Genomic DNA, 27,113 nt, shown 5'->3' on the forward strand with positions numbered 1-27,113 from the left:
CTAGTTTACCTAGGTGGTTGCTGGTGGGGAGTTTCTATTCTCTTGGCCCACAGTGGTGCCTTGCGGAGAAGATTTCTTCTCAATATCAAAGAAACAATTACCACAAACAGTAGCATATGGGATGATTGTTCCTAGACTTTACCCGGGTCCCACAAAAAGATGCATCAAATATCGTTACTGCTGGGGCAATGCACTGTTCTTTTCTACTTTATGGTGGACTTCTAATCTAAGACGGCTTTTCACATTTAGAAGAAGCAATGACTTCCCAACAATGCAAAGGGAGACGAGAATTACATCGAGTTTTTTTTAATAAAATTGAAAAAGATGGAAAGGGAATCTGTGCGCAGTTTTTTATTCTGAACTGCCTTTATTGAAAGCTTTGAGACGTTTCCCAGTGAGTAAGGAATGAGTGTATCAACCCACAATACAGATATGACGGCTGTCAGGTAGGCTGCTTCAAATCACCCTAGGCCATAGGATCAAAAGGCTTCATTGTCAGGGCAAGACAGATCTTAAAAGCGAAATGTGACAAGACACTACAAAAGAAGACAAATTTGACAACTGCCAATTGGATTTTAAAGCCTGCTTCTTCAGGTAAAAGCATTCCTTCGAGGAATTCTAAGATGTATTAAGGATATACTCCATTGACAATAGAGTGCCTTTTTTCTGCAATACCCTGAATAAGTGATAGCATGTACGCAACATGCCATCTACAAGCTTCTCTGAACACCGAATAACAAAACCTAAGTCCTTTGCATTAACTTCAAGAAGAGTCTCTTTTGTGCATCTAAGCGACAGTGGATGTGTTTGTAGGCATGCCGAGCAGGGAATAAGTACAGATTTGAAAAGAAAAAGGCAATAAGCAGAGATTCGAAAAGCCTATAACAGACTTGTATGTTCATATTTGTAGGTCATACAGGGCAGCCCAGGATCACACAGCTTCTCTGCGCTCATATACTGTGTTCATAAGCTTTCAAATGAGTTTTCTGCTCAGGGCTTCCAGTGGCTAATAATAATTAAAAAAAATCTGTAAATATCATAAAAGATTTTGAAGTCGAGGCTCAGCTCTTTACTTAACACGCAATCTTCTTCAGAGAGGCCGAGTTTGACATGAACTGTTTGGTAGTACTCTGCTACCCTCTACCAAACAGGCAGGTCACATTGCTAGAGGTTTGGGGCCTGCTCTAATATAAACTTCTATCATCGTAGGACTTTCCCAGTCGTCCCACTTACCCACCTGCAGGCTCCATGTTACCAGCGGAACAGGCAGCAATTCGACACTAGCGGATGACCCTTGTGACCTACTGTTACTAAGCTACTGACACACTCCCCATGGGTGGGCCTTAGCAGGAGCTCTCACTTTCTGGGCACAATCTTACAGCCATTGCCTTGGAAGGTGTAATTGTAATGGATTGGCTTCTTCCTGTCAGCCCTAAGATTATTAGTGCAGTACACTGCCACATCACTAAGCGTCCTTGAAGGGATGTGTATTTCCTCTCAAAATCCACCTGACAAAAGATGCACCTGGGCCTGCTGTTTCCTACCAGGCAACACAGTCCCATATGGGAGGAGCCGCCGCTGATAAAGTCATCGATTTGTTTTTTGGGCTATGTTTGGATAAGTACATTTACTTTCATATTTTGCATCTGTGATCTAAGATTAAGCTGATTTGGCCAAAGAGAGAGAGTATTATCAAATTATCCTTTTATAATGCTGCTGTTAAAGACGTTTCAAGGCATGGGCGAGTTAGGCTACTGCCCAGCGCCCCATTCTTTCAAGAGCCACGGGGGCAACGCAACCTTCCTCTCTTTTCATCTCACTTCTATGCCTTTATCTTAATCACGCTCCCTGCCACTGCCTACATCTACCTGCCACTCTTTCTTCCTCTACCGAGTTTAATCCTATGGATTTTCAGGACACCAGACAGGACATACTTCAACTGTTTACGTGTGAACCAGTTTCTGAACTTTTAAGTATAATTCAATATTATGTGGCATGATGCTGGCTTGAATTAGTGGAAAATGTGTGATAGACTTCAAGTTTATTCCAAACAGGGGGCCTCATAATGCATCTTGCTTGAGGTCCCAAAAAACGTAGGATGGCACTGACTGCTGTCAGTATCTGTTGTAGAAGTACACACTAAAATATATACAGCTTCTACAATGAATGTGGGAGGAAGCATATATACCAGATGGTATCTTCCACCTGAACTACCTGAGCAATGCTGTTATATGAACAGGTACATGAACATGAACAAATTCAAGGTGTAACCAAACCACATAGCTGGGTAGATTCTGACTAAGCAGACTGCAGTACCTCTGCATTGTCAGTGGAATAAAGGTGTGACACTTGATGGTCCCCATATTTAATATTGAGGCGAACCATCTGTGATTTCAGGCCACACACTCTTCGAACCTTCCTTGGGCAGGTGGCAGTCTGCAACATTCATAATCTGTTGTACATCTTTAAAAAGATTAGATGGCTTATTTATGACAGAGTTCTGCAGCACAGCACGCCACCTTGCTTCGGTGCGCTGCATGACAGGGAAAGGGCAGAAATGTGCCTTATTTGATAGAATAGAGCACATTCCTGCCTTTGTCCCTGTGCTGGCGCTGTTTTGGCTGCCTAGCACCAATGCAGGCACCCTGTGTTGCAAGAGTGCCTGCGTTGTAAGGATTGTTTTTGTGCAGGAAAGTGTACCTTCCTGCATAAAAATAACCCTTTAAGGCATATTCCTCTTTCTTGTGTCAGCAAAATGCAGCACCCATAGAAAGAGGAAGCAACAAAGAGAAATTAAGCTATTTCTCCTCATTACGCCTCATCTGGGAAGGCATAGCATTTTGGCACATTCCTAGTCTACCTCTTTTGGTAAATCTGGGAATGCATCAAAATCCATGAATGGGGAACACCCACACAACACCCATGACATGACTCCCTAGGTCAGAGTAACCCAATGCAGAGATTTGAGCTGCGTTGTATTACTCCAAATTTATCAAGACACTCCGGGCCGTACAAGGTGGCTTTGTTTGGCTTGATAAAGTGCATTTTGGGTTTGTGTTGCACATGCATCACATTGCATGGTGGAAGAGCGGCGCAACCCCAGTCATAACTATGCCCCTATATGTCTTTTAGACTGTCCAGTGAACAAGCGCACCTTCTTAAAATCCTGTAGGGGATGCTACAACGTATTTCAGTTAACATTTTCATACTTGTAAATGCATTATTCAATTTATTTATTCAATTGCTTTCAAAACTCCATAAATAACTGAAAACCTTTTACCCAGTGTCGAGCAAGGGTGGCCTAACGCAAGTCATGAAAATGCCAACCTCCTAACTTCTAACTTGTTCGTTAGGAAAAAAAAAACTGTCATAATGGGGGTGCTCTTGGCCCCTCACAAAACAGCACCTTATGTCAATGCACCTTCTGCTCCAATAATAGCAATAACCCTCTGTTTAGCTATTGGCCTTACTGTTCTGTCATCTGACAAAACTATCAAGTGCACACCTGAAGCACGGTTTTAATGCATTTAGTACCCCCTTTATTTAACCCATTTTCAAATAGCAATGATTTGGAAAGATACAACTAATTTAAGTTAATGGTTAAAAATAATATTCCCCCTGTAGCCCACTGGCAAAAGGCCCATCTTTTAGGAGACGGTCAGGTGCCTGTGGACAGCTAGAGTAAACGGCCGTGGGGACGTTGTGCGTGAAACTTGTGCCACACGTATACATTTGATGGTTGAATGAGGAATACAGTTGTCCTACTCAGCCTAGCACTTACCCACAGGTAGCCTTTTTGCCAAATGGAATCAAGTGTAAATTGTTCAGTATTGCTGAGGCTTTATAATTTAATGTATTTTCAAGTAGAAAGTAGCTTTCGGTTTGGCTAAGGTGCAAAAAGTGTGCTGTATCAGTGCATGCTTTATATTTAACAATTCACATTTGAGTTGAACACGTTCAGGGGCGGCTACTCCATAAGGGCGGAGGAGTATCGCCCCCCAGAGAAGCAGCAGTTGCAAAACCTTTCAAAGAAAAGGATAATAAACTATGTTTGTTATCCAAACTATGTTTATTATCCTTTTCTTTTAAAGGGGCAGGGCCACACAGGGTGACGTGCACTGTGCACTCCCCCTCACTGCACATGTATGTTTGGCCAGCCATCTCAGGCCGGCCAAACACACATGCGCACAGTGCTCTCTCCAGCCCAGAAACAGAGTTGCTGGGTTGGAGAGAGCCTGCACAGGCTCCCAGTCTGCCTGGGAGCACCCAGTCAACCCTGATGCTGCTTCGAGCAGCGTCAGGATTGGCCGCAGGGCAAGCTGGGAGCCTGGGCCTGCAGCACCTGGACGAAGGAGAGGAGCGGCACGGCGCAGGAGCAGAGGTAAGTTTAAAAAAAAAATTACTTTATTAATTCCCCTCTGTGTCACCCCTGCGTGCAGACCCGCCCCCAGGAATCCCCGCGATCCGCCACTGTACACATTATAAGGACCAAACTGTTCCTCATTCACCTTTCTGTGAGTCTTTAAATTTAAGTTTAATTTCACCCCTCAGACAATGGCCTCAGTCCAGAAGGGATTAACTGATGCTGCTGGTAAAAGGGGAAGGATTTTACAGGATGTAACCTCCTTGTAGCCTGATGAAGGTGATCAGAACCATGTCTCCATTGAACAGCAGATGCACCTTGAAAGGTTGAGAGGGAAGGGGTTTGAAAAGGAGGCCAACAGAGCTGTTCAGACCAGATTGTATTTAATTTGTGCAGCATGCTGTTATGGGCTGGCAAGTCATTGGCCTATAAGTGGAAGTGTGAAATATAGGTGGGAATGTTATGTGGCAAAAATAGATTGGGCCAGGGTCCCACTGGTGACAATATTCTCTACCTTCTAATCAGGGAGGATGGCCTGAGAAGGAACCAAGGAAGAAAGAAGAGGTGTTTTTGATCCATGTCAGGAAGCCTTGTTCCTCTGGACTCCATTGGACTTTCTTTACCAGGCTGGTGTATCACCCTCCTTTCTCCAGGACCAGTAAAGAGGGAATATATTGTGCCCATGGGTAATCTTTCTGAACAATCCTGTGAAAGGTTAGGTGCTGTGGGCTCTGGTTGTTGCGTACAACTACCCAAGAGGAACCTGTGGGCCTGAATGTCAATGTTGGTACCGAGTATGGTCTGTTATGCCAGGCATGTAGGATGCTGCTGCAGAGTTTGTCTCACCTTAGGCTGTGAAACCACCCAGGCTGTGCAGGAAAGGAAGACTGAGACACTCGCTAGAGATGCTGCTATGGCCAGGAGCAAGGAGCATTGTCATAGATGCTCTTCCAGGCAAATGGTTTCCTTTGAGAATGTTGTACTGAATGAAAAAAGGAAGGGCTGCTTGCCTTTCTTCTGTTTAGTCCCCTTTGTGTCTAGTGCTAGTTGTTGAGGAGGTTCTCAAAGTGAAACACCCCAAATTCTGTCAAATGTCACCCACAGTGGCATAGATATTCAAGTGTGAAGCCAAGGTTTATGGGCCCTTTGTTCACCTGACTGCATTTTCTGTTGTGCTGTGGGCGAAATGTTTGTGGGAAATGTTGATCATGTTGAAGTGGCTCTTTGTTAAGATTCCTGAATGTGTATGTTGGACTTTTTTGCTTATGCAGGGTTCTCCCCAATCTTTTTGCCTCCTGCCTCCTATTTCTTCTGACCTGTTGCTGTTGGCTTTTGAACTCTGAGCACTTTACCACTGCTAACCAGTGCTAACGTGCATATGCTCTCTCTGTATATTGTATGTAATTAGGTTATCCATGATTGGCATATTTGATTTACTAGTAAGTCCCTAGTAAAGTGCACTAGAGGTGCCAGGGCCTGTAAATCAAATGGTACTAGTGGGCCTGCAGCACTGGTTGTGCTACCCACATAAGTAGCTCTGTAGTCAGGTCTCAGACCTGCCACTGTAGTTTCTGTGTGTGCAGTTGTAACTGTAAATTCAACTTGGCAAGTGTACTCACTTGCCAGGCCTAACCTTCCCTTCCCTTTTCTTACATGTAAGACACCCCTAAGGTAGGACCTAGGTAGCCCCAAGGGCAGTGTGCAGTGTATGGTTAAGGTAGGACACATAGGGCCTGATTACAACTTTGGAGGAGGTGTTAATCCGTCCCAAATGTGACGGGTATACCACCAGCCGTATTACGAGTTCCATAGGATATAATGGACTCGTAATACGGCTGGTGGTATATCCGTCACATTTGGGATGGATTGACACCTTCCTCCAAAGTTGTAATCAGGCCCATAGTAATGTGTTTTATATGTCCTGACAATAAAATATTGCTAAATTCGTTTTTCACTGTTGCAAGGCCTGTCCCTCTCATAGGTTAACATGGGGCCTACCTTTAAATCTCCTTTGGGAGCGATTGGACATGTGGAGTTTGGGGTCTTTGAGCTCACAATTTAAAAATACATCTGTTAGTAAAGTTGAGTTTAAGATTGTGTGTTTGAAAATGTGACTTTTAGAAAGTGGGCATTTTCTTGCTTATACCATTTCTGTGACTCTGCATGTTTGTGGATTCCGTCTGGGTCAGTTTGACAGTTAGGCTGGTTGCACCTCACACTAGACAGTGACACAAAGGGAGCTGGGGTGTAGCCTGCATATCCTGATGAGCCATCTGTGCTAGGAGAGAGGGGAGGAGTGGTCACTCAGACCTGAAAGGGCTGTGCCTGTCCTCACACAATGCAGTCTCCTACCCCCTGGTGAGTGTCTGGGGCCTGGCCGGGGCAAGGCAGGATTTCACGTTCAAGAGAGACTTTGCTTTGAAGTAGGCCTACGTCAAAGGAGAAATTGGGTATAAGAATGGCACCCAAAACCACAGACTTTAGATCACGTCTAGACATAAAGAGGAACTTCTGCCTGGAGAAGAGCTGAAGAGCTGAGGAGAAGTGCTACCCTGCCTGTGACTGTGCTTTGTGGAGCTATCCTGCAGTTGCTGCTTCTGCCTGGGCAATGGGACAAAGACTGGACTTTGTGGTATATTCCTGCTTGAGAAGGACTCTCCAAGGGCTTGGTCTGAGCTTGCCTCCTGTTCTGCAGACTCAGGGCCATCAAAGACTTCCTCTGACAGCACCCGGACTCTCTGCTGAGACTCCTGCCCACACTAGTGGTGTCTAATCCAGTCCCTGGGCCCTTGAAAGGAGAAGCTGATGGAAAAACCAAGAAAACACAAGTAAACCAAATTTGGAAGACTCTGAACCGATGCCGTTGCTGAATCCCGTGATGCCACCTGCATCCAAAGCCGTTGTCCTCCCTGGAGTGCAACAACCCTGCAGGTCCGATCCCGCAGCAGCCCTGTTGAAGTCTGTAACTATGTGGAAGTTGCTGTACCAAGTTGTGACCTCCAGACATCGACTCAGCAGGAAGTGCGCTGATCCAATGTTTCACACCAATGCCGCCTCACCTCCACTGCTCCACAGAAAGGACGCAACACCTCTTTGTGACACCTCCCTTTTAGAAAAGGAACCTAATGCATGCAGGGAAAGAGGTAGAAGAAGGGCATGCTGGGAGAAAGAAGAACATGGCTCCTATGTGGAAGAACAAAGGAAAGAAGAAAAAAGTAGAAAGAAGAGAAAAGAAGACAGAGAAAAAGAAAGGTAACACCAGGTAAGTGAGGGGTGGGAGGAAGGCCTCCACTTATAGTTTTGATGGCGTACTATGCCCTGAACTCGCCGAGGCCCGATGTCCAATCTAGGGCCTCGTGTGAGCAGAGGCAGGAAAAGGGGGCTGTGGCAAGCCCTGGGGCCAGGAAAACGAACTGCAGCCCCAACCGCATACCGAGCCGATCTTCCTGCTAGGACTGTGGCGGGCCGTGACACAACAGTAGGCTCCCCCGCCCTCCGGAGCCCCGGGTTTGTCCAGACACAGATGGAAAATGACGGATCAAAAGAGTAGAGGGAACTGAAGAGGCATCTTCCCACAAACACTTACTAAGAGGATAACCCTTCCAAAGAATGAGATATTGGAGATGGTTTCGGAATATACGGGAATCACATATTTCTTGAACCTCAGACTCGGGTTCACCATTCACTAACAGTGGAGGAGGATAGGTGAATTGTCAATGAAAAGGATCAGGCTTATAGGGCTTCAGTTGTGAAACGTGAAATACACGATGTATTTTCCACGTTTGAAGCAAAACGAAAGTACACCGGATTGTTCTTTTGAAGAATTGGAAAAGGTCCCTAATAGGGGGCTTGAACTTGTTTTGTGACAGACGGAAGGGTAAAAATCTGGAAGAAAGCCAGACTTTGTCTCGGACTTGATAAGATGAAGCATTACATCGTCTCTTATCAGCCATCCTTTTCATCCGTTGTTTGGTAGACAGTAAGTTAGAATGTATAATACAGTGAATTTTACGTAAACCCACGAGAAAATGAGGTAATTGCAGGAAGTGTAGAGGAGACTTTTATAATAGCAGGAAAGGACTTGGATGAAAACCATATGAGCAGAAAAAAGGAGTGAATTTTGAGGCACTATGTACTGTTTTATTATATGAAAACTCAGCAATGGGTAAGTACGTAGACCAGTTAATCTGAGTAGAATTGCAAAAATAGCGTAGATATTGTGCGAGTCCTTGATTCAGGCATTCCGTTTGCCCATTAGTCTGAGGATGATATCCAGATGATAAGGCTACCTCGATGTGTAGGGTTTCAGAGAAATACTTCCAAAAACGCGCTATGTATTGAGGGCCTCGGTCTGAAATAATAACTTGAGGGAGACCATAAATACGAAAAATTTCTTGTATAAAGAGTTGACTTAATTCTTTGGATATGGGTAGTTTCTTTAGTGCAGTAAAAATGAGCCATCTTAGTAAATGAAACCACAGTCAGCATTATAACTCAATTCCCTGCTGAGGAAGGTAAGGAACACATGAAATTGGTTGATACAGTATGCCAACGGGCTGGTGGAACGGGTAAAGGTTGAAGCAGTCCTGCAGGCTTGGTATAGGGTATTTCTGTTTGAGCATGGATAGGACAAGACGCCACATAACTCTTGGTATATTTCTTAAGTGTAGGCTACCAGAAGGAATGAAGGAGTAGTTCCTGTGTGGCTTTGATACCACGATGGACGGCCACACGGGAGTCATGACACATTTGTAGTGCTTTCCTTTTCACTGCTTTAGATGGAAGGAATAACACATCTTTATGGTAGTAATACCCCTTAACCTTACGTATTTTTGGACGTAGATCTTACATTTCAAGTTCTGAAAGGGTTGAGGACTCAGACCGTACTTTATCAAGAAAAGACTGTACTAGGCCAATGATTTTATCTGGTTTAATGAGGTGTTGTGAAGGGGGATTAATACCTTCAGGGTAGCGTCGTAACAAGGCGTCTGCCAGAATATTTTGATAATCCAGTATATAGGTGATATAAAAGTCGAATTGACTAAAGAAGAAACCCAATAGGCTCGGTGACTGCTCTGACATTGAGAGTTTCATAGACACTGTAAATTTCGATGGTCTGTTCTTACTTCAAATGGTTCCCTAGATCCCATAAGGAGTTGTCTCCACTCATTACATTCTGTTTTTAGAGCTAGAAGTTCTCATTCCAAAACCGAGTAATTGCGCTCAGAATTAGATACCACATGGGACTGATAAAAAATCAGATGTTCTAATCCGTCGGCATTCTCTCTTTGTAATACTGCGGCCCCTATAGCTCTTTCTGAAGCATCAGTGACTACGATAAATTGTTTGATGGTGTCAGGATGCTATCCTATAGGAGCTTGGAAGAAAGCACATTTTAGGTTTTGGAATGCGATTTCAGCTACATCTGTCCAGACAAAACCATTCCGTAAATTCTCTTTTTTAAGAGTTTGTGTGATTTGGCTGGTTTGTTGAGCGAAGTCTGCAATAAATTGGCGATAGAAGTTAGCCAGTCCTAAAAAACACTGGGTTTCTTTAATAGCAGAGGGGGACGGCCAGTCTAGAATGGCCTGAACGTTCTCTGGATCCATGGATATACCAACTTGACAAATATGATACCCTAAATATTTTACCTCAGTCTTGTCAAATTCACATTTTTCAGGTTTACAGAAAGGTTGGTATTGCCTGAGTCTGTCTAGAACTTGAAGTACATTCATGGTGTGATGTTCAGGATGTCTGGAATATATTAGGATATCATCTAGGTATATTACTATGGTTTGATTTAAAAGGTCATAAAATACTGAACCCATGAATCTCTGAAAAATAGAGGGGCATTGGTTAAACCAAAGGGTATTACCTGATATTCGTAATAACCAAAATGTGTACAAAACGCGGTCTTCCATTCATCACCTTCCCTTATTCTAAGAAGATGGTAGGATCCCATAAGGTCTAACTTTGTAAATACCTGCGCCCCTCTGACTGCTCCCAAAATATCTTTAATTAGAGGTAGCGGATATCAGTCTTTTATGGTAACTTTGTTCAATCCACGAAAGTCCATACAGGGACGTAGATCCATTGTCTTTTTAGGCACGAAGAAAAGGGGGGGGGCAGCTGGGGAAGAAGACGGTGCAATCAGACCACTCTGTATATTTTCTTGCAGATATTCCTTGAGTATCTTCTCTTCAGGTTCAGTAAGAGAGTACATTCAACCAAAGGGGACAACTGCACCATGTTCCAGAGGAATGGTACAGTTGTATTCTCTATGTGGAGGTAGTACTGGTTTAGTGGGTTTTTGGAACATGTCTACATAATCCAGATAATGACTAGGTATCCCTTGGATAGAGCTTATGGAACAACCTTCTTCTGGTACCATTGATAACAATTTTCTTTGGTGACCAATATGTTGCTGACGCATAACAATGGTCTTGACAGAATTTGGAAGAAACAGAAATAGTTCTGGTTTCCCAATTGATATAAGGATTATGCTTCATAAACCAGGGTATTCCTAGGATTATTGTATGATTAGGTGATGAGATCAGATCAAAAGAGTAATGTTCCTAATGTTAAGCGTAGATATAAGGTAGGAGTAGTGTTGATGACAGGATCGGAAGCTAAAAGAGATCCATCAGCTGTATGAACTTGCTCTGGAATGTCCTTAGATATTCAAGGAATCTTTTGTTCCAAAGCCCATGTCTCATCCAGATAGATTCCACGGGCACCACAGTCTAATAATGCCAACGCCCTTTCTTCCCGACCATCCGGTAACGCAGTGTAATAGGGAAAAGAAACAGGGCAGTTGCATCTTCCTTGGAAGAACAAATAGAAGGTATCTCAGAGAATGCTGTCCCCTCCCTTCTCATAGAGGATAGGAATTGGCGTTTCCCGGAGACTTCACAGGATGGACTGTGCACATACGAAGCAAATAGCCAGAAGCTCCACAGTAGAGACATAATCCTTTTCTTCGTCTATTTTCACATTCACTAGCAGTTAGAGGACCATGAGCGGTGTCTATTTGCATAGGTTCTCCCCCTGCAGCTTCTCTCAATTCAGGTCGAGACTTTTCAGAACAATGGATGATGGTATGTGGGTTCCCTGCATGAGATGCTCCACGATTCTTTCTCTTTTCCAATTTGCGTTCCTGTAGAAGACACTCTATGGAAAGTGCTAAGTCCATTAAACTTCGGAAATCTTCTACTCTAGCTGAATGTACCAGTTCATCCTTTATCTCATCTCGAAGACCTCTACGAAAAAGGGTTACAAGAGTACGGTCTACCCAAGCAGTTTCTGCTGCCAGTTGCCTAAAACGTGTAATATATTGTAGAACATCCTGGGTACCTTGCTGGATATCACATAAGGCTTCCTCAGCAGACAACTGCAGTCCCGGGCGTTCAAACATTTGATTAAAGGCAGCGACAAAAGCTGAATAGTCAGACAGCACGGAATTATTGGAAGCTACCAAAGGAGTCGTCCAGGCTAAAGCAGGACCAGACAGGGCACTAATTAAATATCCTACTTTAGTTTTATCTTGCGCAAATTGGAATGGTCGAAATGCAAAATAGACTGTCAGGGCATCAAGGAATTCACGCAACTTGTTGGGATCTCCTGAAAAATGTGGCGTATTAGCTGAAAAAGTGGGAACATCTGTCCTTCAGGAAACCAAGGCTTGTCGCAAAGCCGCATTTTCATTTCACAATTTTTGCAGTTCCTGGGCTTGTTGTTGGATAGTTACGAGGAGTGACTGGTCAGTTTCTGCAGCAGCCGTCAAAGTGTTCTCCATAATGTTTGACGAAATCTGATTTTTGGGCACTGCAATCTGTCACGGTTTACTCGTTGCTTATGGCTCGGGCCAACTGGAACTGCAGGATGGTCTCGATCCTTGTAGGTCCTGCCTTGACCAAGGTAAGGGTGGCCCTTTCTAGTAGCCATGGTGCTGCTGACAATGGGACGTCAAAAGGCAGTCCGTGCCCTCCAGAAGGACTCCCAGAAAAAACCTCTATGATTGGAACTCCCTGGAACAGAGAATAAGCACAAGAAAAATGTAAGTCTTCCAATAAAAATAAAACTATAACTGGAAGGAACTGGAGCAGGCGAGGGAAAAGACTGGAGGAAAAACAACTAGAGCGTGATCAACACCAAAGGATGTATTGCAGCGCAAGGAAAACAAGAATCCCACTCTTTATATACCCTAAAACAGGAAGTGACATAAAGGAAGGTAAAGGGCGCCATGTTGGATTGGAAAAGGACTAGAGGAGAAAATAGATGAAAACGCCATTTTAGAAAAGGAACCTACTGCATTCAGGGAAAGAGGTAGAAGAAGGGCCTGCTGGGAGAAAGAAGAACATGGCTCCTATGTGGAAGAACGCAGGAAAGAAGAAAAAAGGAGATGAAAAGAAAAGAAGACAGAGAAAAAGAACAGGTAAACACCAGGTAAGTGAGGGGTGGAGGAAGGGGCCCACTTCTAATTTTGAGGGCGTGCCGCGCTGTGAACTCGCCGAGGCCCGATGTCCAATCTAGGGCCTCATGCGAGCTGAGGCCAGAAAAAGGGGCTGCGGCAACCCCTGTGGCTAGGAAAACGAACCGCAGCCCCAACTGTGTCCCGAACCGATCTTCCTGCTCGGGTCGCAGCAGGCCGCGATGAGACATGCTTGTTTCTGCATTTACGTACTGTACCTGGGGGCCATGTGACTCCATGACCGGCACCATTGGCTTCGGATTGTTGGGAATGACTCCGTTACGACGCCGTGATAACACCTCATTGAAGGATTTGTGTTCCTAAGCACTATTTTGTGTTTAATATTTAAAAATTCATAACGTTGCTTGTGTATGTTGGATTTTTGTAATTGTGGTCTTTTTTTGTTTAGAAAAGTACTGGCTACTTGTCTAACCTGGTGTTGAGTTATTTTGCAGTGTTGTCACTGTATTACTGTGTGTGTTGGTACCAATACTTTACACATTGCCTTTGGAATACGCCTTTCTGCTCATGTCAAGCTACCAAGGAGGTGAGCGGAGGTTAACCAGGTGTGTTTCTCCTTTGCCCTGACTAGAGTAAGGGTCCTTGCTTGGACAGGGGGAAACCTTACTGCCAACCAAGACCCCATTTCTAACAAACCTCATGGAACAAAATTGTCTATTTAGATTTTTCTTGTTTCCATGAGGAGAGCATATTATGTCAGTGAATTTAGGTCTGGCCAGAATATAATTGGATGATATACAGAGTGACCTTATTTAATCTTGTTGTATCTTCCAAGGATATGGTTTGTTTCTCTACTGAGAGACTTTGGGGCTCATTATCAACAAGGCAGTCATTTCACTGACTGTCAGCCCCCCTGAGACCCCGCCGGCTGCATAATGAACATTCTGCTGGGCCGGGACATTGCCCGCGGCTCCACATGGAGCCGCCATCAATGCTGGTGTGCGGCGGGTGCAGCAGCACCCGTCGTGCAGATCACTGGCCGTAAATCGGGCAGTGACCTGCGCAATGGGGCACTGCACGGGGGCCCCTGCACTGCCCATGCCAAGTGCATGGGCAGTACAGCGGTCCCCAGGGGATCCCCAAATCGCCCCAAGATACCCATCCTGCCAGCCTTTCCCTTGCAGTGTGAACCGCCGGGAAATGGCTGGCGGAATGGGTATCATAATAAGAATACACTGCCACTGCCAGCATTACTACTGGCGGTGGCGGTGTATTCTGCCGTGGAGTTTTGGGCAGTTCATAATATGGCGGTCTGGGCCGCCAAGTTCATAATGAACACTTTGTGTTATTATAAAGGCAGCAGCCTTTGGTTTTATTATTGAGCTCAACACATTTAATAGCCAAAAATGGTGTATTGCTTAGTTGTCAAATCCTTGTATTAAAGCTTTTAGACAAATGTGTTTCTTTCTGATGTCTCACAGATTGGCATAGTAGGAAACCGGGAGCATAATATTTTGAGCCATGTTCGTTCTTGTTAAAGCCCTATAAGGGTTGTTGTATGTTTTCCTACAACTTGTGATTTGTATATATTTTTATTTCTGTGCCTAGAATTTAGTTGTGTGTGTAATCAAGGACTTTCTTCTAACGTGAATAAGCTGGTAGGATATTGATGTACTGATTGTTTTGGTATGTACTCCCCTGAGTGTGAATTGGACTACTCTACCTGTGCATCTTTAAAGTAATGTGCTAAATGTTGTGATTAATGGTTTACCTTCTAGTAGCTCTCTGCAAATACAGAACTCAGAACTCTCTTGCGCTGACTTTGTTCAATTGAAGGAAATTCTGGTCCAGAGTATTAGTGCTGTTTGACAAAAGGCTTCTCATCTCTGGATGTTGGACTATGCATTGGCGCCCAACAGCAAACCTAGAATTCCCATGAGGCTGTTGAATTCTCACATTGTTGGAATTAGTGGTGGTCATCCTGAACTCTCAAGTAAAAATATTCTTGTGGATCACATCATTGTTGCTGGGCAATTGGGATGCTTTGTTGCTACAATCAGTACCTTGATACCAAAACTTGAGGAATTTGTGGAGGTTGTTTGCTTTTCCCTTGAAAGCAAGTTTAAAAACTGAATTCAAAAAAAGAGAGGTATTACACAAATTCACAGTGATGCTTCAATGTGAACATAATAATTGAAATACTGATCCAGAGAGTCTTTAATGAAGTATTGAACTATATTTTTGTTGCACATTTATGATTGTGGCTGCATGAAGAAATTGATGTTTTCACTTTGACTTTCAGTTTCAAAGATTTTTGTTCACAGTGTACATATATTAACGTTGGTAGTAATGGTTGCTAGGACAAAGAGGGCAGGTATCAGTGTAAATTAAATCATCCTGATTCATGTTATGTTACAGTTAATGGAAAGACAACCTTAAAAAAATATCAACACCATAGAGCTTATGTTCACAACACAAAAAATAGTTACTTATCAGTGAATGAAGTGAGACTTTTTTCACAGGTTTGAATAATTTTAGCTTGATAGATCTATTTGTGCTCTGGATTTAGGCCTATCACTGGCCTCACTAAAGAAAGAGCCTGAGACAAAAAAGTGCTCTAAAGGTGTATCATTCTCTAGGAAGAAAGAGATTGTTGGACAATATCCAGAGTTTCTGTTTTCTCTCTTATTCCATTCCTCTATGGTTAACTAACAAATTGCTACTGAGAATGGTTAGATGAGGATAAAGATAAGGAGAAGGGGTCTAAACATTAATTACACTCATTGGATGCGGAAGGCAAGGTTAATGCTTTCTTATACTAACAAAGATACTGGGCTTCCAGTGTGAGGGTCCCCACTAAAGATGCTCCAGTGCACCAGAGGAAAACTGACCATGTTGATAAGATTGAGGCCTAGTAGTCCCTGATTACCCATGGGCCCTCTAAGTGTGCTTTCTCACAGATGCAAATATGTGTTCTGTCTAGGCAAGTTTTCAAAAGCATCTGCTATTCTCTGTGTTTCTGTTTTTTTTTTGTGGTTATTTTTAGGTAAAGCGCGTATGGTCACTGGCCTGTTGTAATCTATCTATGGGCTTTTAACCACGCCCACTGCACGCCCATTTCTATCACTCGTTCATGGGCTTGCTTTTCAAAAATCCTTTGTTATCATTGGTAAATGCTTTACGTTTGTCCCTCCTTGGGTCGATTTTATTACCTCCTTGGACTCTAACCCTGTCACATGGGTATTTGCACATTTGCCAATAGTTTGAGTGCGAGTAAACCTCTTTTTCCTTTTGTGTCTCTTCTTCACGCTTATGCTCATGGCGGACATGGCGCTTTAATTAGCTTGCTTATGTCAACTGTTTTACTTTTAATTTTCAAGTTATGTAGCAAGAAGAGTACATTTAGGAATTTACAGTGCTAATAGCTCTAACTCGAGCAAACACAAGACCCATTGAATTGCAAATGCTTGTTAGTTACTGGCATTAGTACTTGTGGGCAGGTGCAGGTCATGTCATGCATTCTATAAAGGGGAGTTGTGGAGGCGCCCTTAGTGATTGCCCTTCCCTAAGCCACTGACAATGCAAATAGTTTGTGGTAATTTGTTTATTAGAAAATGCTATTTTTTCTGCAATTCCATGTCCCTACACCTCAGACTTTAAACCCTACCATATGAACCTTGGTAGGGACCAAAGATCCATTTGTTTCATTCTGCATTACATAACTAAAGATATGTGTGCATTCACCTCTGTGACCCTCTGTAATACAACTGTCTCTATTTAGTAGGCTTTCAATTTAAAATGGCCATTAGGAAGTGTATTTGACAGAATTCATACTGTTAATGTCTGGGAGTGCTGTCACTTCCTAGCTTCTCAAGCCCTCTAGATCAGCGGTTCTTAACTTCAGAGGACACTCCACTGTAACATCACTGGGATCTGGGGCCCCTCACTGAGTTATTATGGGAAACTATGGGGTCCCAAGCCTAAGCAATTTCTATGATTTGAACCTCAATGCAGTACAAAAAAATATAGAAACAGTAAAGATCGAACACATCCTCAACTACTGAAATATTTAGTGTAAGTTACAAACAAATATAGAAAAAGTTTTCAAATGCTCAATGTTGTTTCTTTATTTGTGTATTCTTTATTACTTTTAATTTACTAATTTTAATATTATTTAATTTTGTAAAAACAGTTGTGAACTCCCTGAGTAGGCTTTGTGGCCCCCTAAGAGTCCTCAAACCACAGTTTAAGAACCACTGCTCTAGATTAAAAACAATCTCTCATGCTCTCTTACACAAGGCTCTCTCTCTCATTTCTTTCCTGCGTTTACTCACTCTCACTCACTCACTGGGCATCCATTCCCACAGCCCTAGTCCCTTCATGGTTCAAGTGAGATCGTGTTTATTATCCAAGTTGCTAAGGACTAGAACAGATTTTTATATCTAGACAGGCAACAAAACCTATGTGTATTTTTTTATTCTGGCCGGACAACAAAGCGAGCTTTGTGCCGCAGCTCGCCCACATCTGTCTCCTTCTGCAAACTGCAACGTCAGATTCAAGTAATTTCCTTTCCCAGATTACGCAGCTTCATTCATATTTTGGAGACTGGTGCAAACTAAACATTCTTGTAATAAACCACAGCCTTGTTTCTTGATAGGGTGAGTTATTAGTCTGAGTGACTGCTTCAGAAGCAGGCTGCAACCAGTAAGCAGTGGTTGCAGACACACGCTGCCGTCATCTTTAATTGGCACCTTACGCCACAACTGGGCTGTTCTGTAAAAGTTAAATATTTTGGTGCAGGATGTGTGAGGATCGGAAAATGTAGTAAAAGTTCATTTCAAGTACAAACGGTCACTCGGCTTTTATGATTTCTGTAAAGCTAGTATACTAATCACTGAGTTTTTCATAAAGCTTTCTTTATTAGTTTGCGAATCTTTTCACAAAATAGAATTGCGTTGAGGCAGGCCTTCCTCAAGTACATTTTTCATTGGCTGAAATTAAAGACAAAAATGTAATGTGGCATGTTATGCGTTGCAATATTTCTTAGTCTTCTGCTCTAAAGACTTTCCACAGATTAATACCTTTTCTGGAGCAATACCGAATAAATGATGCCATGACGTGCCTACAAATGTAATAACTTGCAGGCAATTGCAGAACAAGTTGTAATTGTCCATCAGAGTAAGGCAATTGTCCAACTGTGCAATCAGAGTAAAGTACGAACTCGGGCACTCAGTTACCTATAATCCGGCTGTACACCCGGGTGAAAGGGTCATGGACTAGCCACATTTCCGTCTCCCGTGTCAGGTGTTTTCAGGAGAGGGCATAGGATCGAAACCTGTCCCGAAGCACGCAAAACACGTCCTCGTTTGACTCGTCAAAGGCTGTGCGCCAGATTACTTGAGTGGCGGCCTCCTCTCACATCAGGCGACGTAAAACAGTGAAGAGTCCGGATGTGCTGGATAATCTCGGCCCATTTAAGAAGCCAACAATAGCCCAGAGTAAGTGGGTGCCGGGGTTCATGCCTCTAAGCGGAGCCTCGGACCTCCAAAGACTTGGAACACTTGTTATCCCAAGCAGGATACACTGACTGCGATGCTGGGATGAGCCTGAGGTGCAGAAACCACAGGTGATATGCTTTGAGAACATTTTACCACTCTGTGTAAGGTCTTGTGGAGTCATTACTTTATCAATCATTAACCCCTTCGCTGCCAGGCCTTTTCCCCCTCCTGTGCCGAGCCTTTTTTTGGCTATTTGGAGCAGTTCGCGCTTAGGCCCTCATAACTTTTTGTTCACATAAGCTACCCACGCCAAATTTGCGTCCTTTTTTTCCAACATCCTAGGGATTCTAGAGGTACCCAGACTTTGTGGGTTCCCCAGAAGGAGGCCAAGAAATTAGCCAAAAAACTGTGAAACTTTTGTTTTTTTCCCAAAAATTTGAAAAATGGGCTGCAGAAGAAGGCTTGTGGTTTTTTCCCTGAAAAGGGCATCAACAAAGGGTTTGCAGTGATAAAATCACCAGCTTCCCAGCTTTCAGGAACAGGCAGACTTGAATCAGAAAACCCAATTTTTCAACACAATTTTGGCATTTTACTGGGACATACCCCATTTTTACGATTTTTTGTGCTTTCAGCCTCCTTCCAGTCAGTGACAGAAATGGGCATGAAACCAACGCTGGATCCCAGAAACCGCAACATTTCTGAAAAGTAGACAAAATTCTGAATTCAGCAAGGGGTAATTTGTGTAGATCCTACAAGGGTTTCCTACAGAAAATAACAACTGAAAAAGAAAAATATTGAAATTGAGGTGAAAAAAACATCACTTTTTCTCTACGTTTTACTCTGTAACTTTTACCTGCAATGTCAGATTTTTGAAAGCAATATACCGTTACGTCTGCTGGACTCTTCTGGTTGCGGGGATATATAGGGCTTGTAGGTTCATCAAGAACTCTAGGTACCCAGAGCCAATAAATGACCTGCACCCTGCAGTGGGTTTTCATTCTATGCCGGGTATACAGCAATTCATTTGCTGAAATATAAAGAGTAAAAAATAGCTATCAAGAAAACCTTTGTATTTCCAAAATGGGCACAAGATAAGGTGTTGAGAAGCAGTGGTTATTTGCACATCTCTGAATTCCGGGGTGCCCATACTAGCATGTGAATTACAGGGCATTTCTCAAATACTGTAGACGTCTTTTTTACACACTGTCTTACATTTGGAAGGGAAAAATGTAGAGAAAGACAAGGGGCAATAACACTTGTTTTGTTATTCTATGTTCCCCCAAGTCTCCCGATAAAAATGATACCTCACTTGTGTGGGTAGGCCTAGCGCCCGTGACAGGATATGCCCCAAAACACAACGTGGACACATCACAGAAAACAGAGCTGTTTTTAGCAAAGTGACTACCTGTAGATTTTGGCCTCTAGCTCAGCCGCCACCTAGGGAAACCTACCAAACCTGTGCATTTCTGAAAACTAGAGACCTAGGGGAATCCAAGATGGGGTGACTTTTGTGGCTCGGACCAGGTTCTGTTACCCAGAATCCTTCGCAAACCTCAAAATGTGGCTAAAAAAACACATGTTCCTCACATTTCTGTGGCAGAAAGTTCTGGAATTTGAGAGGAGCCACAAATTTCCTTCAACCCAGCGTTCCCCCACGTCTCACGATAAAAATGATACCTCACTTGTGTGGGTAGGCCTAGCGCCCGCGACAGGAAACGCCCCAAAGCGCAACGTGGACACATCCAAATTTGTGAAGAAAAACAGAGGTGTTTTTTGCAAAGTGCCTACCTGTAGATTTTGGCTTGTAGCTCAGCCGCCACGTAGGGAAACCTACCAAACCTGTGCATTTCTGAAAACTAGAGACCTAGGGGAATCCAAGATCGGGTGACTTGTGTGGCTCGGACCAGGTTCTGTTACCCAGAATCCTTTGCAAACCTCAAAATTTGGCTAAAAAAACACATGTTCCTCACATTTCTGTGGCAGAAAGTTCTGGAATCTGAGAGGAGCCATGAATTTCCTTCCACCCAGCGTTCCCCCATGTCTCCTGATAAAAATGATACCTCACTTGTGTGCGTAGGCCTAGCGCCCGTGACAGGAAACGCCCCAAAGCGCAACGTGGACACATCCAAATTTGTGAAGGAAAACAGAGGTGTTTTTTGCAAAGTGACTACCTGTAGATTTTGGCCTGTAGCTCAGCCGCCACCTAGGGAAACCTACCAAACCTGTGCATTTCTGAAAACTAGAGACCTAGGGGAATCCAAGGTGGGGTGACTTGTGTGGCTCGGACCAGGTTCTGTTACCCAGAATCCTTTGCAAACCTCAAAATTTGGCTAAAAAAACACATGTTCCTAACATTTCTGTGGCAGAAAGTTCTGGAATCTGAGAGGACCCACAAATTTCCTTCCACCCAGCGTTCCTCCACGTCTCCCAATAAAAATGATACCTCACTTGTGTGGGTAGGCCTAGCGGCCGCGACAGGGAACGCCCCAAAGTGCAACGTGGACACATCCAAATTTGTGAAGGAAAACAGAGGTGTTTTTTGCAAAGTGACTACCTGTAGATTTTGGCCTGTAGCTCAGCCGCCACCTAGGGAAACCTACCAAACCTGTGCATTTCTGAAAACTAGAGACCTAGGGGAATCCAAGGTGGGGTGACTTGTGTGGCTCGGACCAGGTTCTGTTACCCAGAATCCTTTGCAAACCTCAAAATTTGGCTAAAAAAACACATGTTCCTAATATTTCTGTGGCAGAAAGTTCTGGAATCTGAGAGGAGCCACAAATTTCCTTCCACCCAGCGTTCCCCCATGTCTCCCGATAAAAATGATACCTCACTTGCGTGGGTAGGTCTAGCGGCCGCGACAGGAGACGCCCCAAAGCGCAACGTGGACACATCCAAATTTGTGAAGGAAAACAGAGGTGTTTTTTGCAAAGTGACTACCTGTAGATTTTGGCCTGTAGCTCAGCCGCCACCTAGCGAAACCTACCAAACCTGTACATTTCTGAAAACTAGAGACCTAGGGGAATCCAAGATGGGGTGACTTGTGTGGCTCGGACCAGGTTCTGTTACCCAAAATCCTTTGGAAACCTCAAAATTTGGCTAAAAAAACACATGTTCCTAACATTTCTGTGGCAGAAAGTTCTGGAATCTGAGAGGAGCCACAAATTTCCTTCCACCTAGCGTTCCCCCTCGTCTCCCGATAAAAATGATACCTCACTTGTGTGGGTAGGCCTAGCGGCCGCGACAGGTAACGCCCCAAAGCGCAAAGTGGACATATCCAAATTTGTGAAGGAAAACAGAGGTGTTTTTTGCAAAGTGCCTACCTGTAGATTTTGGCCTCTAGCTCAGCCGCGACCTAGGGAAACCTACCAAACCTGTGCATTTATGAAAACTAGAGACCTAGGGGAATCCAAGATGGGGTGACTTGTGTGGCTCGGACCAGGTTCTGTTACCCAGAATCCTTTGCAAACCTCAAAATTTGGCTAAAAAAACACATGTTCCTAACAATTCTGTGGCAGAAAGTTCTGGAATCTGAGAGGAGCCACAAATTTTCTTCCACCCAGCGTTCCCCCACGTCTCCCGATAAAAATGATACCTCACTTGTGTGGGTAGGCCTAGCGCCCGCGACAGGAAACGCCCCAAAGCGCAACGTGGACACATCCAAATTTGTGAAGGAAAACAGAGGTGTTTTTTGCAAAGTGCCTACCTGTAGATTTTGGCCTGTAGCTCAGCCGCCACCTAGGGAAACCTACCAAACCTGTGCATTTCTGAAAACTAGAGACCTAGGGGAATCCAAGGTGGGGTGACTTGTGTGGCTCGGACCAGGTTCTGTTACCCAGAATCCTTTGCAAACCTCAAAATTTGGCTAAAAAAACACATGTTCCTAACATTTCTGTGGCAGAAAGTTCTGGAATCTGAGAGGACCCACAAATTTCCTTCCACCCAGCGTTCCTCCACGTCTCCCAATAAAAATGATACCTCACTTGTGTGGGTAGGCCTAGCGGCCGCGACAGGAAACGCCCCAAAGTGCAACGTGGACACATCCAAATTTGTGAAGGAAAACAGAGGTGTTTTTTGCAAAGTGACTACCTGTAGATTTTGGCCTGTAGCTCAGCCGCCACCTAGGGAAACCTACCAAACCTGTGCATTTCTGAAAACTAGAGACCTAGGGGAATCCAAGGTGGGGTGACTTGTGTGGCTCGGACCAGGTTCTGTTACCCAGAATCCTTTGCAAACCTCAAAATTTGGCTAAAAAAACACATGTTCCTAATATTTCTGTGGCAGAAAGTTCTGGAATCTGAGAGGAGCCACAAATTTCCTTCCACCCAGCGTTCCCCCACGTCTCCCGATAAAAATGATACCTCACTTGCGTGGGTAGGCCTAGCGGCCGCGACAGGAGACGCCCCAAAGCGCAACGTGGACACATCCAAATTTGTGAAGGAAAACAGAGGTGTTTTTTGCAAAGTGACTACCTGTAGATTTTGGCCTGTAGCTCAGCCGCCACCTAGGGAAACCTACCAAACCTGTACATTTCTGAAAACTAGAGACCTAGGGGAATCCAAGATGGGGTGACTTGTGTGGCTCGGACCAGGTTCTGTTACCCAAAATCCTTTGGAAACCTCAAAATTTGGCTAAAAAAACACATGTTCCTAACATTTCTGTGGCAGAAAGTTCTGGAATCTGAGAGGAGCCACAAATTTCCTTCCACCTAGCGTTCCCCCTCGTCTCCCGATAAAAATGATACCTCACTTGTGTGGGTAGGCCTAGCGGCCGCGACAGGTAACGCCCCAAAGCGCAAAGTGGACATATCCAAATTTGTGAAGGAAAACAGAGGTGTTTTTTGCAAAGTGCCTACCTGTAGATTTTGGCCTGTAGCTCAGCCGCCACCTAGGGAAACCTACCAAACCTGTGCATTTATGAAAACTAGAGACCTAGGGGAATCCAAGATGGGGTGACTTGTGTGGCTCGGACCAGGTTCTGTTACCCAGAATCCTTTGCAAACCTCAAAATTTGGCTAAAAAAACACATGTTCCTAACAATTCTGTGGCAGAAAGTTCTGGAATCTGAGAGGAGCCACAAATTTCCTTCCACCCAGCGTTCCCCCACGTCTCCCGATAAAAATGATACCTCACTTGTGTGGGTAGGCCTAGCGCCCGCGACAGGAAACGCCCCAAAGCGCAACGTGGACACATCCAAATTTGTGAAGGAAAACAGAGGTGTTTTTTGCAAAGTGCCTACCTGTAGATTTTGGCCTGTAGCTCAGCCGCCACCTAGGGAAACCTACCAAACCTGTGCATTTCTGAAAACTAGAGACCTAGGGGAATCCATGGTGGGGTGACTTGTGTGGCTCGGACAGGTTCTGTTACCCAGAATCCTTTGCAAACCTCAATATTTGGCTAAAAAAACACATGTTCCTAACAATTCTGTGGCAGAAAGTTCTGGAATCTGAGAGGAGCCACAAATTTCCTTCCACCCAGCGTTCCCCCACGTCTCCCGATAAAAATGATACCTCACTTGTGTGGGTAGGCCTAGCGGCCGCGACAGGAAGCGCCCCAAAGCACAACGTGGACACATCCAAATTTGTGAAGGAAAACAGAGGTGTTTTTTGAAAAGTGACTACCTGTAGATTTTGGCCAGTAGCTCAGCCGCCACCTAGGGAAACCTACCAAACCTGTGCATTTCTGAAAACTAGAGACCTAGGGGAATCCAAGGTGGGGTGACTTGTGTGGCTCGGACCAGGTTCTGTTACCCAGAATCCTTTGCAAACCTCAAAATGTGGCTAAAAAAACACATGTTCCTCACATTTCTGTGGCAGAAAGTTCTGGAATCTGAGAGGAGCCACAAATTTCCTTCCACCCACTGTTCCCCCACGTCTCCCGATAAAAATGATACCTCACTTGTGTGGGTAGGCCTAGCGCCTGCGACAGGAAACGCCCCAAAGCGCAACGTGGACACATCCAAATTTGTGAACGAAAACAGAGGTGTTTTTTGCAAAGTGCCTACCTGTAGATTTTGGCTTGTAGCTCAGCCGCCACCTAGGGAAACCTACCAAACCTGTGTATTTCTGAAAACTAGAGACCTAGGGGAATCCAAGGTGGGGTGACTTGTGTGGCTCGGACCAGGTTCTGTTACCCAGAATCCTTTGCAAACCTCAAAATTTGGCTAAAAAAACTCATGTTCCTAATATTTCTGTGGCAGAAAGTTCTGGAATCTGAGAGGAGCCACAAATTTCCTTCCACCCAGCGTTCCCCCACGTCTCCCGATAAAAATGATACCTCACTTGCGTGGGTAGGCCTAGCGGCCGCGACAGGAGACGCCCCAAAGCGCAACGTGGACACATCCAAATTTGTGAAGGAAAACAGAGGTGTTTTTTGCAAAGTGACTACCTGTAGATTTTGGCCTGTAGCTCAGCCGCCACCTAGGGAAACCTACCAAACCTGTACATTTCTAAAAACTAGAGACCTAGGGGAATCCAAGATGGGGTGACTTGTGTGGCTCGGACCAGGTTCTGTTACCCAGAATCCTTTGGAAACCTCAAAATTTGGCTAAAAAAACACATGTTCCTAACATTTCTGTGGCAGAAAGTTCTGGAATCTGAGAGGAGCCACAAATTTCCTTCCACCTAGCGTTCCCCCTCGTCTCCCGATAAAAATGATACCTCACTTGTGTGGGTAGGCCTAGCGGCCGCGACAGGTAACGCCCCAAAGCGCAAAGTGGACATATCCAAATTTGTGAAGGAAAACAGAGGTGTTTTTTGCAAAGTGCCTACCTGTAGATTTTGGCCTGTAGCTCAGCCGCCACCTAGGGAAACCTACCAAACCTGTGCATTTATGAAAACTAGAGACCTAGGGGAATCCAAGATGGGGTGACTTGTGTGGCTCGGACCAGGTTCTGTTACCCAGAATCCTTTGCAAACCTCAAAATTTGGCTAAAAAAACACATGTTCCTAACAATTCTGTGGCAGAAAGTTCTGGAATCTGAGAGGAGCCACAAATTTCCTTCCACCCAGCGTTCCCCCACGTCTCCCGATAAAAATGATACCTCACTTGTGTGGGTAGGCCTAGCGCCCGCGACAGGAAACGCCCCAAAGCGCAACGTGGACACATCCAAATTTGTGAAGGAAAACAGAGGTGTTTTTTGCAAAGTGCCTACCTGTAGATTTTGGCCTGTAGCTCAGCCGCCACCTAGGGAAACCTACCAAACCTGTGCATTTCTGAAAACTAGAGACCTAGGGGAATCCATGGTGGGGTGACTTGTGTGGCTCGGACAGGTTCTGTTACCCAGAATCCTTTGCAAACCTCAATATTTGGCTAAAAAAACACATGTTCCTAACAATTCTGTGGCAGAAAGTTCTGGAATCTGAGAGGAGCCACAAATTTCCTTCCACCCAGCGTTCCCCCACGTCTCCCGATAAAAATGATACCTCACTTGTGTGGGTAGGCCTAGCGGCCGCGACAGGAAGCGCCCCAAAGCACAACGTGGACACATCCAAATTTGTGAAGGAAAACAGAGGTGTTTTTTGCAAAGTGACTACCTGTAGATTTTGGCCTGTAGCTCAGCCGCCACCTAGGGAAACCTACCAAACCTGTGCATTTCTGAAAACTAGAGACCTAGGGGAATCCAAGGTGGGGTGACTTGTGTGGCTCGGACCAGGTTCTGTTACCCAGAATCCTTTGCAAACCTCAAAATGTGGCTAAAAAAACACATGTTCCTCACATTTCTGTGGCAGAAAGTTCTGGAATCTGAGAGGAGCCACAAATTTCCTTCCACCCACTGTTCCCCCACGTCTCCCGATAAAAATGATACCTCACTTGTGTGGGTAGGCCTAGCGCCTGCGACAGGAAACGCCCCAAAGCGCAACGTGGACACATCCAAATTTGTGAAGGAAAACAGAGGTGTTTTTTGCAAAGTGCCTACCTGTAGATTTTGGCTTGTAGCTCAGCCGCCACCTAGGGAAACCTACCAAACCTGTGTATTTCTGAAAACTAGAGACCTAGGGGAATCCAAGGTGGGGTGACTTGTGTGGCTCGGACCAGGTTCTGTTACCCAGAATCCTTTGCAAACCTCAAAATTTGGCTAAAAAAACTCATGTTCCTAATATTTCTGTGGCAGAAAGTTCTGGAATCTGAGAGGAGCCACAAATTTCCTTCCACCCAGCGTTCCCCCACGTCTCCCGATAAAAATGATACCTCACTTGCGTGGGTAGGCCTAGCGGCCGCGACAGGAGACGCCCCAAAGCGCAACGTGGACACATCCATATTTGTGAAGGAAAACAGAGGTGTTTTTTGCAAAGTGACTACCTGTAGATTTTGGCCTGTAGCTCAGCCGCCACCTAGGGAAACCTACCAAACCTGTACATTTCTGAAAACTAGAGACCTAGGGGAATCCAAGATGGGGTGACTTGTGTGGCTCGGACCAGGTTCTGTTACCCAGAATCCTTTGGAAACCTCAAAATTTGGCTAAAAAAACACATGTTCCTAACATTTCTGTGGCAGAAAGTTCTGGAATCTGAGAGGAGCCACAAATTTCCTTCCACCTAGCGTTCCCCCTCGTCTCCCGATAAAAATGATACCTCACTTGTGTGGGTAGGCCTAGCGGCCGCAACAGGAGACGGCCCAAAGCGCAACGTGGACACATCCAAATTTGTGAAGGAAAACAGAGGTGTTTTTTGCAAAGTGACTACCTGTAGATTTTGGCCTGTAGCTCAGCCGCCACCTAGGGAAACCTACCAAACCTGTACATTTCTGAAAACTAGAGACCTAGGGGAATCCAAGATGGGGTGACTTGTGTGGCTCGGACCAGGTTCTGTTACCCAGAATCCTTT

This window comes from Pleurodeles waltl, chromosome 2_2 (assembly GCF_031143425.1).
Source record: "Pleurodeles waltl isolate 20211129_DDA chromosome 2_2, aPleWal1.hap1.20221129, whole genome shotgun sequence".
Taxonomy (NCBI): Eukaryota; Metazoa; Chordata; class Amphibia; order Caudata; family Salamandridae; genus Pleurodeles; species Pleurodeles waltl.